Genomic DNA, 12,752 nt, shown 5'->3' on the forward strand with positions numbered 1-12,752 from the left:
TGTTCTGAATGTCCAAAACTAATTTAAAAGTTAAAGTTTTGGGATATTATCTGGCTTGATATATTTATATCCTTACAAATATCTAATAGAATGAAGAGGACCATAAGAACTTTGAAATCTTAAAGAGAAGACTTTAATGTCTCCCTACCAGAACCCAAATTTACACCAACAAGCAATTAATTCCATTTGATCACATATTGGTTCTCAAGTTGTTTTAAGTACTTTAATCTTATCTCCTTTACGAGGAAGAAAACTCATTGTAAACAAAGTCCCAGTGACTACTTCTTTTGTGAAACATAGTGAAACTTTTCAATAACAGGGCAATTGACATTCTCATAGAGAAGCAATCCGTGTATGTCTGGCTTTGCACATCGTTGTTTCAGAGCATATAATTTGAGCAAGGACATAGTCAAATCTATGTAATAATGAGCTGTGCTGTAAATAGTATTCTCTCTTGTGAAATTATTTTAAACTTAATCAATCTTTTTCAACCAATTGATTAACGCAATGTCAAAACAAAGGATTTGTATGCCAAAGGCCATCAGTGGCAGAACATCACATATTTCACAGACCTCAAGTGTAAATATAAATAAATTGATCTATGTTGAGACTGACTTTTTGTATCTTTATTAATGTTTAAGAACACTTTAAAAACCAACATTTTAAGAAAAATTCTTTGATGAATTGTCAGCCTCCAGCCACAGATACTGTTTGAAGATGTTTTAACTAGACATACAAGCCTGTGTTTTTGTGCTGCTGTTTTGAATTTTCTTCTCTAAGCAACTTCTTTTATGAATATTATGCTTTTATGTACTGTCTTTTAAATTTTATTTAGTGGCAGTTATAGCTCTTCAATGATTGCATCACAAAATTAGTTCTACATTTTCATAACACTATGATTCAACAGCTATCCTAGGAATCTTATATATTTTTGAGTAATATTTTTAAGGTAGCTTTTTTATTTTGAGATAATCTGAAACTGACAGAGAAGTTGCAAGTATAGTATAAAGAACATTTTTCTACTCTGAACCATTTGAGAGTAAGTTGCTGACCTGATGATCTATCACCTCTAAGTACTTTAATGTGTATTTCCTATAATCAAGAACATTTTCCTACACAATCAGAACCATTAAAATTAGGAAATTAACATTGATTCCATTAGTACCATTTAAACCTCAAAACCCATTCAAGTTTACATGTTGCTCCCCAAATGTCCTTTATAGTAAAGGGGTCTAGTTTGGACTCACTCTTTGCATTTCATCGTCACATTTCCTTATATCCTTCCTTCCTTTTATCTGGAACCATTTCTCAGTATCGTCAAGGTCTTCATAACCTTGACACTTTTAAAAATGACAAGTCGAGTATTTTATACAGTGTTCCTGAACTTGGATTGTCTGATGTTTCATCATAATTACATTCAGGTTGTGCATGTTTGGCAAGAAATTCACATAAGTGACGCTCATTTCAACCTGTCAGGTAGTGCAAGGTTTTGATTTGTCCCATTACTGATGACCATCACTTTAGTAAGGTGACATCTTGATTAAGGTGACACTTGATTAAGGTGACATCTCCCAAGTTTCTCAAGTGTGGAATTAACCTTTGTAATTAGTATACATTTTTTAGAGGGGTAACTTTGAAATTATGCAAAAATCCCTTTTCTTATCAAAATTTCATTTTATTCATTTATTTATATCAGGTAGACTCATGTCTTCCTATTTTATTCAAGGAGTCACAATCTGTTAACTATAATTATTTATTAAGATGCTCAGGTTGTCCCACATTGGATCAGTAGAAACCTCTTTGACCTAGCTTTAGTGTCCTTTGGATATTTACCCACCATGCTTTGAGCACTTCTTTGCTTTCTGGCACTAAAAGGTTTTTTAGGATCATATTTACTTTTCTGGCCATAGCCCTGGAACCATCCATTCCTCTAAGGAGGTTTTTCCTCTAAGGGTGGAATGGTTTTTAGAAGCCAAGATGTGGACTCAAGTTCTGCTAATGGATATTGGGGTATCACTGTTACCAGGCTCCTAAGTGGACAGGAAATATATGTATAGTTATACATTCACACATTTACATCTATATTTTTTTCTCTGTATGTCTCCAGATACTGAAAACTATGAATTGATCTCCAATTTCTATCCAGCACTACAGGATTCAGTTTAGTTTTCTCCCTTTACATATATGTTACTCTCTTTGCTGATGGTGAGATGCTTGTATTCTATTATCTTTAATGTATTTATTATCTTGACAAATACTCTTCTCTGCATGGATGCTCTCCTCACCTTACTCAGATCTTACCCCCACAACGAGCAGCTCCCTGCTTGAGCAGTCTCCTCACCCTGTCTGGGACCAGGCACCTGTTGCCTCTGTGCTTACCCTTCTCAACCCAGTGGAGCTCTGAAATTCCTCTCCAGACTGCTGTGCCTCCCTTATCACCCCCAGCACTGATGAATACCTTCTTCTGATCCAACAAATGGCTTCAGAACTCAATTGTTCAGGAAGAGAAGTAGGAGGGCAAGGGGATAGAATGTGGTGTTTATAGGAAATTTTGGAGAAGTCAAAAGCAAAATCTAAAGAAGAAGAAAAAACCTTTTTCTTTTTATTATGGAACTATACCCTTAAGAACAGCAATAAATCATAGTGTAATAGCACTAATACACAGAAAAATGATATTAAGTCCCTCTGGAAATGTATGCTCAAAGAGTTGTAGAAATATAGTTCATGGAAGGGTAAGTAAACACGCTCCAGTTGTGTAATACTATCTAGCTGCCCCAAGTGCTCTCTGTTTTTGTCCTGAACCAACCTAAATATTTCAGCGGTTGACAATTTTAAAAGGCTGAGAGGAGGGAGAGTTTATATTTCAATGCAAATTGTTTAAACTCTCCTCTTTAGACTGACATTTCTCATAAAGTCTCTCTGGCTTGGATGCTAACGGGGATTCAGCTTTTCTATCACTGAGCTTCCAGCCTCCTGGCTGCTGCTATTGTTGGGGTTTGGATCTGTCCTCAACTCCTATATCTTTAATTTATTTCTCATGCACAGTAATTGAGCCTTCATCCAAATATTTTGTATAGCCACTCCTAGGAGCTCAGATCTCCTTATAAGGCAAAATAGATTATATATAACTATTAAAAAAATGCTCCAGAAAACTTTTCCAAAAGATCTCTACATGTGAAACTGTTAGGATATAGGTTTAAATATGAAAAGGTGTTATTATTGGGATGTGATGGATCTTCTGGTTGCATTGGATAAGATCCTTTAGGTGTGGTCGGAATGCTAACTTTTGAATAGTTTTGTGTATGAATTGGCATAGTTATGACCCCTCAAGGCTGTATATTGGGTAGACCAATAACAAAATTTCTATCAGACCTCAGCCTATAAGTGTTGAATCTTAATTTAGTAACTGCTTTTGGTTGGGAAAATTGATAAGTAAGGTTGAGACAGAGTGTGCTCTGGTGAGAAAATGCATCATTGTTACTGACCAGTCAGTATGCAACGATCAACAGCCCCTGGGAGAGAGAGTTCTAAGGCCTAGTGTAGAATACTAAGTAATTGTATACTACACATTATACATTGGGAGCTGAAAATTTCTTATGTAACCAAGAATTACAAGATGAAAGAGTAAGAATAATCTAAGCCCATAAAGTTTCTGTGTTGCTTTTTGCATGTGTCCTTAGTATGTCTCCTGTGCGGTAGACGCAGGTGATTTTTTCACTGTACAAACCTCATAGAGTGCACTTACGTAAACTGGGATGGGACCACCTACTACACACCTAAGCTCTATAGTATACATCGCTTCTCAGCCATTTGGCTAAGATCAAGTGTATCGTATAGCCTATTGATCCTAGGCTACAAATCTGTACAGCATGTAATTGAATACTTACTGTAGGCAATGGCCACACAATGATAAGTATTGGTGTATCTGTACATAGAAAACTTATGTACATATGGCTTCTCAGCCTTTTGGCTAAAAGCAAGTGTAGAAAAGTTACGTACAGTAAAAATACAATATATAAAATAAAAATAGTACACCTATATGGGGTACTTATACTATGAATGGAGCTTGCAGGACTGGAAATTGCTCTGAGTGAGTCAGTGAGTGAGTGGTGAGTGAATGCGAAGTCCTAGACATTACTGTACATTAATATAGACTTTATAAACACTGTGCAATTAGGCTACATAAAATTTATTTTAAAAAGTAACTGCGCTACAATGTTATGATGGCTATGATGTTACTAGAGAATAGGAATTTTTTTAGCTCCATTATAATCTTATAGGACCACTGTCCTACATGCAGTCTGTTGCTGGCTAAAATGTCCTTATGTGGCCCACAACTACATTTTACACCTCTGTAAGTTATAGAAAACTTACAGTAATGCAAATTATTATAATACATGGAAATGCAGATTGTGAGATATTAATACATTGATAATTGACCTATAAATATTGGTCATTTTTGTATGCATTAAGCAAATTTATTTCAGCATCCCTGTATGTGTGTGTTTTGAACTTTCCTTTGACTTGTTTGTTACATCTCACTGGTTCTTTCATTAGTAAATGAGGTTAAGAAAGTCTTTTAGACATTTTGATTTTACATTTGTATGAGTGTCATGGTTTTCTCTCCTTTTCCTCCTCCTCCTCCTTCTTCTTAAATTATCCTTTAACAGATGTGAGGACCTACTTGGAATCCCAGAGTTGATAGGCATGTTAGGTTAAGCTGAAAACATTTGAGAATCAACAGATGTAGAAAGAAGCCTTCTCAGAGCTTCCCTTATCTTACTAAATCTGAAATTTCTGGGAAACAAGGCTGCCACAATTTTTCTCTTTTTGGTGTGTCCACTGCCAGGAGAGAGAGAGAGCAAGAGTAAACCTATCATAAATCCCTTCCCTGGGGGAAATTCATGGCCTTAAAGGATGGCTAGATCACTTGCACCTGCATAAACAAACATTATCACAGGTTTTCTTATCTCCTGTTTTTCTTCCTAAATACCCTTGTGTTTTTCCTAAAGAAACTCATTTGTTCTTTCCAAAGAAGACCTCTTTTCCTTTCCCTTTCCTTTTCAGTTAGTTACCTTAGCCCTAACTTAGTCCATTTAGCAAGCTAGCTACTTCTTTTGTTAGCTCCCGGTATGCATACGAATCAACTTTTTCTCCTGTTGTTCAGCTTTTTGTTGGTTTAATGTGCAGACCCCCAGTCACTAAACCTGAGGGCAGAGAAAAAAGTTTTTCCTCTTGACACAAGTCTAACTTGAACACAGGGGATGTGAACTTTGCCATCAGTTGCCACTGAAGGGTTTGCTCTTGGAGTTTCTTTTAAAAAAACTTCAGGTAGAATCAATCCGGATATAGGAAACTCGAGATATTTTGACCTGGTAAAAAAATTATTGGCTCAAAAGTAACCTTGTCTTGTCTGAGATGAAACCCCTGTTGTGGTAAAATTCTCACCTTAATCAATATGTGTATTTTCAACCATGATAAATTATAGAATTAAATATAGAGATAATAAAATTAATAAAATGTGTAGTGTTGGTATTGTATTTTAATGTAGGAATAATCTATACTTATTAGGAGCTTAGAGTATTTTTAATGTTTAAGAAAGTTAGGCAGAATAACAGCTTAACCTAAGAATTTCAATTTAGAAAAGGTAATTTAGTTTAAACTTGAGATTTTATGTTACAAGAGAATTTCACTGTTTCTAAGCAGCACTGGAATATTTAAGAGAACTTGGCATTCACTATATTTAAAATGAATTATATTGGATTTTCTAAAGTTTTTAAGCAAACTTTGAGAGTACAGGTCGAATATCTTTTATCCAAAATGCTTGGGACCAGAAGTGCTTTGGATTTTTTCAGATTTTGGAATATTTGATTATATATAATGAGATATCTTGGGGATAGAACCCAAGTCTAAAAAGAAAATTCATTTATACTTCAGATACACTTTATCCACAGAGGCTGAAGGTAATTTTATATGATATTTTAAAAATAATTTTGTGCCTGAAACAAAATTCGACGGCATTTTGACTGGAACTCTTCACATGAGGTAAGGTGTGGAATTTTCCACTTGTGGCATCATGTCAGCTCTCAAAAAGTTTCAGAATTTAGAGTATTTCAGATTTCAAATTTTCAGATTAGGGATATTCATCCTGTATGTAAGATAAAATTAATCATTACATTTAAGGTACTGTTTACAATAGTTCAGTATATTTAACTAACTTAGTTTTGAATGGGACTATTGTTAAAAATTCAGTTTTTTTCAACTTAAGTTAAACATTCATAAAGTAAAAAGCAAAGGTTATTGGTCTTATTTTATAAGATTGGCAAGTAGAAATAGTTTTGTAATTGAAGTTAAATGCTTAAGGGAAACTCGGTTTTTTCCCATTTGTTATTATAATAAATTAATATTAATATTAAACCCAAGTATGGTAGATACGGTTGACTTGCTGATTCAACAATAGCAATTCTCCAAACCCTTCTATCTTGCTGCCCTTCCCTTATAGAGATTGGAGAGCTAAATACTTTCTTTTGCATGTCCCTTGCTTCTAGGTGGCTAAGGGGCATAGCTCTGGCCGGTGAGACATGGGTAGCTGCCCTCTGAGGAAGTCTTGCCAGTGTTTGATTTCCTGCTACAAGAGATGGATGGGCTGTTGCCATGCCTTCCGCCTTCTTCCTGCCTTTAACGTGATGTGATATGTGGAACTGCAGCAACAATCTTGCAGCTATGGGGCAGCAAGCATGCTGGCAAGACCAAGAAAACAGCAGAGATATCCAAGAAATGCCAGCCTTGAAATTATCAGGCTACTCAGACTCTTCCTTAGATGAGAAAAATAAACTCCTATTTGTTTAGGCTATGCAAGGTCAGATATTTTGCTTGTTGCAAGAAAATGCATTCCTAAATGACACCTCAAGAGACTCCAAAGTGTGTTTTCTGCACACAGCGTCTCTTTCTAGATATGAAAAATCCCAAGTTCACAATTTATTTGAAGGGATGATTGAAGGAACACGTGGAAGACTGATGGGCTTGTAGGGACAGCAGGACGGCAGCAGCAGGGGCCATGCTCACTGAGCCTTGGGTATGAAGTGCCTACACTTTCCTTCAGAGTTGGTGGGATTTAGCATTCCCTGTTGGGCTGATTGGATCAATGGAAATAAAAACATCACTGAATATCAAATCTTCCCCTGGCACCCAGTCTACTGGATGCCCCAGAGGAAGAAAAAATGCTTAGGGTGTGGGGAGATTGCCAGAATTGACATGCAGACAGCACTTTGTGTGATGTTCTCAGTGTAACAGGATGGTCTCAGGCAGCCCTGTCAGCTTCGTAACCTACAGCCACTTGGGTTAGCTACATCCATGTAATTGAAAGAGGAAAAGCCAGAGGAAAGTTTTACATTGTTTTACTTTTTGCCAAAATTACGTAAACTTTCATGGAACAGGGGAATAGAGCTTGTCTTTACTCTTTGGGAAAGAAGTCTTTACTGCGTCTGGCTTATTTCACTTAACATGATGTCCTCTAGGTTGATCCATGTTGTAGCAAATGACAAGATTTCATTCTTTTTTATGGCTGAGAATAGTATTTTGTTGTGTATATATACCAGATTTTCTTTATCCACTCATCTGTTGGACACCGTTAGGTTGGTTCTTTATTTTGGTTATTGCAAATAGTACTACAATAAAGATGGGAGTACGGATATCTCTTCTAAATACTGATTTCATTTGCTTTGTATATATACCCAATAGTGAGATTGCTGGATCATATGATAGTCCTATTATTAATTTTTTGGAGACCTGCCATACTGTTTTCCGTAATGGCTGTACTAATTTACATTCCTACCAAAAGTGTGTAAGTGTTCTCTTTTTTCCACATCCTTGCCGATACTTGTTTTTCTTTTGTCTTTTTGATAACAGCCATTTTTAATTGGAGTGAGGTGGTATCTCATTGTGGTTTTATTTGCATTTCTCTGATGATATGTGACGTTGGGCATTTTTTCCTATACTTGTTAGCTATTTGTATGTCTTCTTTTGAGAAATGTCTGTTAAGATTTTTTGTCCACTTTTAAATTGGGCTTTTTTTTTTTTTTTTTTGCTGTTAAATTTCTTATACATTTTGGATATCAACCCCTTGTCAGATGTATACTTTGCAAATATTTTCTCCTGTTCTATAGGTTGTCTCTTCACTCTGTTAATAGTTACCTTTGCTGTATAAAAGCTTTTTAGTTTGGTATAATCCCATTTGCCTACTTTTGTTTTTATTGCTTATGCTTTTGTTTTAGGGTCCTATTTAAAAAATCCTGGCCCAGCCTGGTGTGTTGAAATATTTCCCCTGTGTTTTATTCCTAGTAGTTATTTGTTTTACATTTAAGTTTTTAATCCATTTTGAGTTGGTTTTTGTATATGGTGAGAGGGAAGAGTCTAGTCTTATTCCTCTACATGCGGTTACCTAATTTCCCCAGCAATATTTATTGAAGAGACTGTCTTCTCCCCATTGTGTGTTCTTGGAACCTTTGTCAAAAATAAGAAACATTTTTGATGAAGCACTCAAATCTTCTTTTCTGTCTCCTGGAAACTCTTTGAAATTAAGTAGATGGAAAAACATAGGAACAGTCATCTATGCTGATTGTCAAGTGAGACACAAGTACAGTGAATATCAATGGTTTTTTCTTTCTTTTTTTTTTTGAGACAGAGTCACTCTGCCACCCACGTAGAGTGCAGTGGCATCAGCCTAGCTCACAGCAACCTCCAACTCCTGGGCTCAAGCAATCCTCCTGCCTCAGCCTCTCAAGTAGCTGGAACTATAGGCATGCACCACCACACCCAGCTAATTTTTTCTATTTTTTTTTAGTCACCTGGCTAATTGCTTTTTTCTGTTTTTAGTAGAGACAGGGTCTTGCTCTTGCTCAGGCTGGTCTTGAATGCCTGACCTCAGTGATCCTCCTGCCTCAGCCTCCTAAAATGCTAAGATTACAGGTGTGAGCCACTGTGCCTGGCCTGGCTTTTTTTTTTTGTCTGTCAGACAATAAGCCCCTATAAAAATGTGTATGTGCATTGTACATATTTTATGGGATCTATATGAATAAACTGTGGTGCACAGAGAAGAAAAAATGACATAGCCATGTAGAGCTATTGTGGCTTTCTCATTGACATTATTTGGGTCCCAATGTTATTCAAAAACTAAAGCCTGAGAGCAAGTACACTAAAATGTTTTTATAATGTGGTTTTGAGGAAACTGCACCCTTTCGTAAAGTAAGGTGACTGTGGTATGACTGGCAATCATTTTTTTGGGGGAAATATGGTTTGACTTGAATTATATTCAAATCTTGAATTCCTGTTTCAGAACTAAAACCTTAAGGATTTCAATAAACATTTCTTGGAAGCTAAATTCCTAGTGATTAATGGAATAATATTAGCTTTTTACTCTCTTACAGACCTTGACAGAAATGCATACGCATTTACAATTCATGTCTAAGGCACTCATGAAAATAGCAACTCAGTAAAATTACAACCCTCATTCTATAACAACATTAAATGTTAATATGGAAAAGTTTAACTTTGTTGCTTTGAAATCAATGGAGTCTTTGCATTAAAAGTAGTTTTGTTTACTTAAATTTAAAACAAAGTAAGTGAGTGTAATTTGTACATTTAATCAAAATATTTACCCCCAAGAATCACATTTGTTTTATTTATAAAATATATTTAAAAATAAATTTCATTGTGTAATATCTGAGGTTTACAACATGATGTGATGGGATACATATAGATAGTAACATAGTTACAATAATGAAGCAGATTAAAATATCTGTCATCTCTAATTAAAATGTTTATAGTGTTTCTGTACAGCTATGACAACCACTGAGATAAGAGTTTCCTTGCACTCTGACTTAGTTCTAGCATTTGAAATCCTTTTTACAATCTGTGAAAAAATGTGATATTCTTATGTTCTTGCATAATTGTCCCCAGTCTCAAAAGCATATGGGTAGTTTGCTAAAATGCCTGGTTAGGAAGTAAAATTAAAAAATAAAACAAAGCAAAAAGGAAACCACACACAAAGGCAAACTTTCCCTACATTCACTCTACATATTTTTGATTTCTATCTTCAATAATGACTACCAATAACTATTTCAGAGACCCAGAAATAAAATATTCAAAAATATAGTTATTCATAGAGGATTATTAAATAAATGATATGGTGCAGTTATAGAACTATATATACTCATAGCACATAAATATTCAGTTTAATCATGTGAAAAAATGAACTAAACACACAATCTACTGATGTAATAAGAAATTCAAGGTAAATCATTAAGTTACAGAAAGTTTGTTGAGGAACAGTCTATATATTAATAATTTGATCTAATTTTGTATAAAATAAAGACTATATATACTTGTGTTTATAAAATTATGGCATGTTAGCAAGAAACTATAATATTAGCAGTGGTCATCTTTGGGACGTTGGACCAATAATGGCAGGAGAAAGGGGGATTTTACTTTTCAGTTTATATCCTTAGGAAAATTTGAACTTGTTTTTTAAAAAGTATTTTTTAATAATAAAAAATAACCTGAACCTATTTATGATAATATAAAATAATGAAAATATGGTTTCTTAGCTATAGATAAAAAATTGATTTGTAATATTAATTTCCTTTAGATATTTTGAAACAAGGTGGGACTTGTTTTGTTATAGGAATATTGGCTGTAATCATTATGATGGAGAGGAAAGGTCTCACACTCTTTTGTCTCTATACCAGCAGTCTATGAACACAAGCTCGCTGTGGAACAGGCAATTAATTACCTTCTGGTGGAGATTTTATAATTGATTTCAAGAGATTTTAAAAGTAGATGGACATTATCAAACAGAGGGACCAGCGTAGCTATCGTATTTCTTGGAAAGTGGTGATCACTGGTTTTGACAAGTAACTTGGGAAAAGAAGCTGCAGTTTGTTATGTCCACCGATGGCAGCAAGAACACCCATGTTAGTTATAAGGAATAATTTCTTTGTTACAAGATTATTAAGCAAAAGAGTGGATTACTCAGATAATCTCTGGAGGTTTTGAAAACTGTACAGACAATTTAAATACATTCTGCTCAAAGTAAAAGGATCAGCCAAAAAATATTTTCAGGACACTTGTATTAGTTGCATGAATCTATGAATAACACAAACAGATGTCTACAAGAAGCTATCACTTAAAGGAACATTTTCGACTTCACATTTGAGATTTTGAGATGTGTATACTTGGTACACACAAAATGCCTTGATTTGATAAATCTTTATTAGGTGAATAAGTAGATCTCTAAGTAGACTAGTTGAGATTTATAAAGCTGGCCTTGATTCACTTGCAGCATTTAAAACGTACCCCTTTTAGACTTAAAGTGTCACTCACATTTGTGGCAAAGGCATAACCTCAGTTACATCTGACTCTATTTCTTCTGGAGCTGCACTTGTATGGCTCAACTTGGCAGGAGAAAGTGCTGATCCTTTTCAAATCCAGGATCCAAATCTTTGGGGGTCCTAAAGCTGCTCTCTTTTCCTTTGTTCCTTCTTCCCTTTACTCTCCCAGTCTCCTAGGTGATTATTCTTTCTCTCCTCAAGCCTCTAGCACCTTCTCTGCCACCTTCCTACTTCACTGATAAAACTGAGACCAGTAGAGGAAGCCCACAAACCCCCCACCCATCTCCCGTGGATTGCCCTCCCACGCTCTGCCTCCTTGCAGTTGTCATGGAGGAACTGTCTTTGCCCCTGTTGAAAGTCAGTCCTCTACCTGAGCCTCCAGTTCCATCCCCTCTCTCCTCCTCACTGTGAGGGGTCAAGACATTGCATACCTGCAAGGCCCACACCCCCAGTGAAGCCGGAACTAACATCCAGCTTCTGGAAACTGTTGCTTGCTTGCCATGGAAACCGTTGCTTGCTTGCTTGTTTGCGCCAACTTTGCATTGTTTGAAACCCTGTATAGTGGGACTACCAGCCAACCAATCATGTTAAAGGTCAATGCATGATCCACGGGTGATCAGCCACTGGATAGCGTATGCACCATAGGGATAAAAGGCACGCTGCAACCCCAGTCGGGGTCCTTGCCTGCAAGAGTGGCCACTGCGTTGGTGCTCTAGGGCTTGGACCCTGGCTAGCCAGAAAATAAACCTCCTCTTGTGTAATTACATCCTCGATGTCTCTGCTTTTCTGTCCAGTGGGGCTGTGGAAGGTCGGTCCCTAACACTCACCATACATTCTAGAGAGTCTCCTTCCTTCCTTCCTTCCTTCCTTCCTTCCTTCCTTCCTTCCTTCCTTCCTTCCTTCCTTCCTTCCTTCCTTCCTTCCTTCCTTCCTCCCTCCCTCCCTCCCTCCCTCCCTCCCTCCCTCCCTCCCTCCCTCCCTCCCTCCCTCCCTCCCTCCCTCCCTCTCTCCCTCTCTCCCTCTCTCCCTCTCTCCCTCTCTCCCTCTCTCCCTCTCTCCCTCTCTCTCTCTCTCTCTCTCTCTCTCTCTCTCTCTCTCTCTCTCTCTCTCTTTCTTTCTTTCTTTCTTTCTTTCTTTCTTTCTTTCTTGAGACAGAGTCTCACTGTGTTGCCCAGGCCAGAGTGAGTGCCGTGGCATCAGACTAGCTCATAGCAACCTCCAACTCCTGGGCTCAAGCGATCCTCCTGCCTCAGCCTCCTGAGTAGCTGGGACTACAGACATGCACCACCATGCCTGGCTAATTTTTTTTTCTCTATATATTAGTTGGCCAATTAATTTCTTTCTATTTATAGTAGAGATGGGGTC

The sequence above is a fragment of the Microcebus murinus genome, chromosome 15, assembly GCF_040939455.1.
Source record: "Microcebus murinus isolate Inina chromosome 15, M.murinus_Inina_mat1.0, whole genome shotgun sequence".
Lineage (NCBI taxonomy): Eukaryota > Metazoa > Chordata > Mammalia > Primates > Cheirogaleidae > Microcebus > Microcebus murinus.